Source organism: Babylonia areolata, chromosome 6 (genome assembly GCF_041734735.1).
Source record: "Babylonia areolata isolate BAREFJ2019XMU chromosome 6, ASM4173473v1, whole genome shotgun sequence".
Taxonomy (NCBI): Eukaryota; Metazoa; Mollusca; class Gastropoda; order Neogastropoda; family Buccinidae; genus Babylonia; species Babylonia areolata.
This window is the reverse complement of record NC_134881.1, coordinates 52,469,551-52,476,522: the sequence shown is the minus strand read 5'-3', so window position 1 is coordinate 52,476,522 and position 6,972 is coordinate 52,469,551.

Here is a 6,972-nt window from a genome sequence, read left to right as displayed (position 1 = left end):
ATCAGTGTGTGTGTGTGTGTGTGTGTGTGTGTGTGTGTGTGTGTGTGTGTGTGTGTGGACTACAGTCAATATTAACAGTGGTACATACTGCTGCAGCGAACTTGCCAAATTGGTTGTGACACGTCCTGTAGTATGGCCGGTGTCATTTCAATTAAAATGTAGGACATTGTTGGACAGTTTGAGTGTGTTCACGTTCTGGATTTACTATGTTCATAATCATAATAATGAAAAAAATGAAGATAATACAGCCATCCACTCAATGCACACACACACACACACACACACACACACACACACACACACACACACACACACACACACACACACACACGCACGCTGTGTCCTGTGTGTTTGAAAGCCACCTTCACAATATTTCAACAAAGAATGTAGTGTACATGTATTTTCCAAAGAAAGAATCTTATGTTGAAGGTTTAGAAAATGATCTAAATTGACAGTTTTGTTTTCACCCACCTGTTAGACAAATTATTTTAATTGATTTGAAGGTTTCCAAGTCCACATTGACCATAAGTTGTTGATTTACAAAGGTCTCTAAATTTATGCATGGATTGTGTGTAGACTACACTACAGAAATTAAATTATTGAAAATGTTATTGTTTCCTAGATTGTGCCTGTGACACAGACTCGAGATTCATCAGCATTGTGACTTCTTCTTCTTCTTCTTCTTCTTCGTTCGTGTGCTGCAACTCCCACGTTCACTCGTATGCACACGAGTGGGCTTTTACGTGTATGACCTTTTTTACCCCGCCATGTAGGCAGCCATACTCCGCTTTCGGGGGCGTGCATGCTGGGTATGTTCTTGTTTCCATAACCCACCGAACGCTGACATGGATTACAGGATCTTTAACGTGCGTATTTGATTTTCGGCTGCGTCCACACGAATGGGGAGTTCAGGCACAAGCAGGTCTGCACATATGTTGACCTGGGAGATCGGAAAAATCTCCGCTCTTTACCCACCAGGCGCCGTCACCGTGATTCGAACCCCGGACCCTTAGATTGAAAGTCCAACGCTTTAACCACTCGGCTATTGCGCCCGTCAAGCATTGTGACAAGATGGGCTGGATCTCTCCATGTCGAGGTATTGAGGTTGAGCCCACTGTGTACAGCTTTTGAGGGAAATTAGCCTCCGCTGGACTGTAGTTTGCTTGCGGCAACAGCTGCCAAGGATACAAAGACCTCATCAGTGTGCAGAAAAACCCCTGATAGCAAGGAACTGGCAATTATCTCCTCTGTGTTCAAAGTCACAGCTTCTGTAAGTATGTGTGTATAACACGTGTGTGTGTGTGTGTGTGTGTGGGGGGGGGGGGGGTTGTTGTAGTAGGGGTGGTGATGGTAGTGGTGGTGGTGGTGGTGGTGGTGGTGGTGTGTGTGTGTGTGTGTGTGTGTGTGTGTGTGTGTGTGTGTGTGTGTGTGTGTGTGTGCGTGCGCGTGTGTGTTGTGTTATTTTTATTTTTGTACACTTATAGTTGACTTCATTAAGTTTTTGCGCCTTATAAATATTATTATTAGTAGTAGAAGTTCTTTTTTTATGTATTTATCTATTATTTATTTATTTATTTACTTATTTCTTTTTATTTTATTTTATTTTATTTTATTATATATAATTTTTTTTTCTCAAGGCCTGACTAAGCGCGTTGGGTTACGCTGCTGGTCAGGCATCTGCTTGGCAGATGTGGTGTAGCGTATATGGATTTATCTGAACGCAGTGACGCCTCCTTGAGCTACTGAAACTGAAACTGAAACTGTCAAGGATGCATGAAATGTCACCTGCCTGACTCCAATCCTCAATCCCGCAGTGCAGGTGAATCTGAGATTATGTCATACACACGTGGTAAGGAAATTGGTAGCTTGAATGAACTTATGTTTGTAACATTAGATTTATTTGATTTTATTATTATGTTTGTTCGGGTTGTTTTGTTGTTGTTGTTTTGATGAAAATGTGCACGTGTCACTGTATAATGTGCGTCATTAAGACATGCGTGTGTGGTACTGGTGGGTGCATTGTGCATGCCTAGGTAACAGTTGTGTAAGTGCATGTAGGTGTGTGTGTGTGTGTGTGTGTGTGTGTGTGTGTGTGTGTGTGTGTGTGTGTGTGTGTGTGCCAAGTGTGTGTGCGCGCGCGCGAGTATGGCAGTGTATGATGCACACGCAGATATAAATCAGAGTCTCTCTCTCTCTCTCTCGGTATATATATATATATATATATATATATATATATATATGTGTGTGTGTGTGTGTGTGTGTGTGTGTGTGTGCGTATGTGTGCGTGTGTGTGTGTGTGTGTGTGTGTGTGTGTGTGTGTGTGTGTGTGTGTAAAGAATTTATATAGTATGTACATATCATATATACATGTATACATTTATGTGGAGTGATGGCCTAGAAGTAACGCGTCCGACTAGGAAGCGAGAGAATCTGAGCGCGCTGGTTCGAATCACGGCTCAGCCGCCAATATTTTCTCCCCCTCCACAAGACCTTGAGTGGTGGTCTGGACGCTAGTCATTCGGATGAGACAATAAACCGAGGTTCCGTGTACAGCATGCACTTAGCGCACGTAAAAGAACCCACGGCAACAAAAGAGTTGTTCCTGGAAAAATTCTGTAGAAAAATCCACTTTGATAGGAAAAACAAATAAAAACTGCACGCAGGAAAAAATCCCCCCCCCCCCCAAAAAAAAAGAAAAAGAAAAAAAAGGGTGGAGCTGTGGTGTAGCGACGCGCTCTCCCTGGGGAGAGCAGCCGGAATTTCACACAGAGAAATCTGTTGTGATAAAAAGAAATATAAAATACAAAAAAAAAAGAAGAAAAAAAATAAACCTAAAACTGATATGAGAGAGAGAGAGAGGGGGTGGGGGGGGGGGGGGGGGGGGGACAAGACAAGACAAATTCTTTATTTCGAGGATAATAGATAAGCACTGGTGCGTTTTTTTTTTTTTACATCCAGTCCCCGCCCTGAATAGGCTCTACACTTCACAATACTAAATAAAATGAAAGCATGGTGATAGTAGAGATACATAACAGAGGAGAAAACACACACACACACACACACACACACACACACACACATGGCATGGGCACAAGCATGGTGTTAGTAAAATGCATAGGGAAAAAATGAACAAAATGAAAGAAGCAAACACTCACAACACAACACACACCGCACTACAGACCAGAATGGGGGATGGAGGGTGAGGAAGGTTCTCAGTCAACCATACACATTTGACAAACAGTATCATTAAATGAACGATTTACATTACACATTATGGCATAAGGTGGGAAAGGCAATGTTTTTTTTAAGGTGGTTGGGCAATTGTGTTGTTTGATTGTTTCTGGCAGTGAGTTCCATAGGGTGGCGCCTGAGTAAACCAGACTGGATTTGAACAAGTCAATTCTTGGAATTGGGACATGGACTTTGGGGGGGATTCCTTGATAAATTTACAGCAGGAAATTTGTCTATTAATGTTGGTGGTTCATTACCTGTCATAATCTTTAGCATCATGATTCCTTTATTGTACTCTAATTTACGGATTAGTGGGAGAATAATCGCTTGAATAATCGGAGTCTAAAAGGGTGGTCTTTTCAATTGAAGAGTTCCGGCTTGAGCCCCCGTTCAATGAAGAATCTGTAATGGCTTCATGGTGCTCGCACTTGCGGAGTCCCATAGTGTTGATGCATAATCTATTGTAGACTGGATATATGCTTGAAAAAATAATTTCCGTGAATGAAGGTCAAGGAAATGTTTGATTTTGGATACTGGGCTGATGGGTTTTCCCAGTGGGCTGTCTTTTTGCAAAGGGAATTTATGTGAGGATTCCAAGTGAGAGAGAGAGAGGGGGGGGGGGTGAAGAGAGAGATACGGGAGTTGCAGTCCACGAAAGAAGAAGAAGAAAATATAGGAACTGGACGTTTTTCGATATTCTGCTGCGTTTTCCTGCAACTTCGGAATGTGGCCAGCGGTGAGTTTCAAAGATAAAGGGAGGATAGCAACTGACAAAACTTGAGACCATTTTTATGGAAATTACGTCCCCTGGCTCATGTCGGCAGTTTGCGGTGTTGGCTCTTCCTTGGGTCGAGCGAACTTTGAATGGCAGATTATCGCCGACTTGTTAGCATTCTCCCTCGGCTACGGGTCAACTTGGTCACTTGAAAGAGCTGACAGTGAGTGGTGGTAGGCTTCATGTATTCGTTATTACTGGTACCCTCGTCAAAAACATACCGACGTCTTGTCGCACTTTTTGAGTTTTCTTTTCAGTTTTCGGCTTTTCAGTCAATCTTTTTTTCCCCCCTTCTGTGTTGAATGGGCCGATTCGAAGAGATTGAATACTCAATGGTGATATTTATTAAATATAGATCTATATTCATTTGTTTGTTTCTTTAAATGTGAATATATATATTTTATTTTTATTTTTTCATATTGGAAGTAGAAAGAATATGGTACAAGCTGAGGATCGTTTTCGCAGCGAAAACAGATCTCATTTGACAGAATAATATATTATCTCTTTTTTTTAAAGTTTTTTTGATGCCGGAGAATATGGCTGGTTTACTGTCAACAACTGCATGCTAAACAGTTTGTGAATATCGCATGTCGAAAACTTATTATAAGTTAAAAAAAAAAAAATAAAAAAATCTTACTGGAATGAATGGAAATAACATTAGGGCCTTCCGTGTCTCCCCGGGAACAATCACTGAGTACAGTCATTCTGGATTCACTCCCTTGAGCAACAAAACGCAACTCTCACCGAACCAAGACCCACAGCCTATAGTGGTAGTAGTAGTAGTAGTAGTATTTGGTGTTGTAGGTTAGGGACAAAAACAAGCTTTGAAGCTTATAAGTAGCCCCTTTTTTGATCACATAACATTACTATTTTGTTGTAGATTTGGGTCAAGGTTCAACGCTTCATTTACATAGTTGTATTTATTCATCAAACTCTCTAACAAAAATAGTTAAGAATTTTGAAGAATTGTCCAGTTAATTGATTCTTGGATGGGTTAGCAGATGGTGGCTTGTTTTAAATGAGGTGGTAGTTGGTTCCATACATTCGTACCTCGGTTCATCCTGAACGACTTGACTTTCTGGACGCCAGTAGGTTGTAAAAACTGAGTGCATATCGAAACTTTTACAATATTTTAACATTGAACCGTTCTTTTTTTTTTTCTTTCTTTCTATTTTTCACTGGGTGGTTCAGTTATTCAGTTTACCCTTTCGTTTTTTGACTCACCTGTGTAAACAAAGTGAGTGTATGTTTTAACCCGGTGTTCGGTTGTCTCTGTGTGTGTGTGTGTGTGTGTGTGTGTGTGTGTGTGTGTCCGTGGTAAACTTTAACATTGACATTTTCTCCGCTGCAAATACTTTGTCCCCTATTATACCCCCTCCCCTTCTTTAAAAAAAAAAAAAAAAAAATTCATTCGTCTAATGTCACTGATAGTGAAAAGACGCTAAACTAAAGAACGAACACACACACACACACACACACACACACACACACACTCTGACATACACAGTCTCTCTCTTTCTCCCTCTGTCTGTCAGTCTGTCTCTCTCTGTTTCTCTCTGTCTCTCTCTCTCTCTCGTCAGCACTGAAACGTGCAGCCGGTTAACAGAGACAGAATAGCCTTAACAACGTGCAGGCCTATTGATTGCAGCCATTCGGCTGCTGAACTTATAAAGCTGTCACGGCATCCCACGTTCCTTGTGGAAGCAGCTCCATCCACTTCAGTTGGAATGAATTGAACGCTTGGAAATGTTCACTTGTTAGATTTAGATGTGCGTCAGTCCTCTAAATGACATTACTTTGTGATTCCGGAGTCAACACAGAACACACACACACACACTCAGTTCGCACGCACGCACGCACGCACTGACGCACCCCCGCCCCCCCCCCACCCCCACCCCCCCTAACCCCCCCTCACACACACACTGACACTGGGAAAGCACATGAACACACACAGTCACGCTCACGTTGATTGAGATAGTATACTCACGTCACACACACACACACACACACACACACACACACACACACACACACACACCGTACACACACACACACACACACACACACACACACACACACACACACACACTGATTGACATCTACAGCCCGGAGAGAGTCAAGGTTATCTGTGGGCCTGTAGCCCACAAACAAAACCTGTACCTGTCTATCTATCTATGGCACCGATAAAATCATATAAACTGGCCTGGCTGGAGTCTCCTTGTGTTCTGCCAACGGCCATCAACTGACGAACGGAAACGTCGTTATTCAGTCATTGTCCATTAATTTTCATCATTTTTTATGAACGTGAATGCATGCATGCATACTTATGTATTCTGATTTTGAAATTTTGTTGTTGTTGTTGTTGTTGATAGTTTCAGTGCACAGATACGCAGTCTGATTTCGTTCTTGCATCTCTGTCGAGTTCAAAGCGTCATAAACTTCAAACTGCCGCCGTTAACATTACTTTGATGGGACGGATCTTACCCCCCCTCACCCCCCCCCCCCACCCACAGCTCCCCTCCCCTCATCCCCCTCGCCCTCATCCTCAGGTCACAAAGGGTCGTGTCTGTGAACATCAGTGTCGATGATCACACACACACACACACACACATATATATATATATACACACACGCGCGCGCGCGCGCACGCACTGGCACGCGCACCTCTGATAATTGATATTCATTTTGAGCTCATGAATCTTTAGTTCATCTGATTGATGTTAACTAATTGCTTTGTTCTGTGTGTTGTTGTTGTTCTCTTCGTGCTCGCACCTCAAAGGTTTTGAATTTAAATTGACCACAATGATAGGGGGTTATTTTATTTTTATCTGTTTATTTATTTTCTTGACTTCGATTGACTTTTTAAATTTAAAAAAAAATTGATATGGATACTTATGGATATTTATATAGCGCCTATCCTCGGTCGGAGACCAAGCTCTAAGCGCTTTACAAACACAGGGTCATTT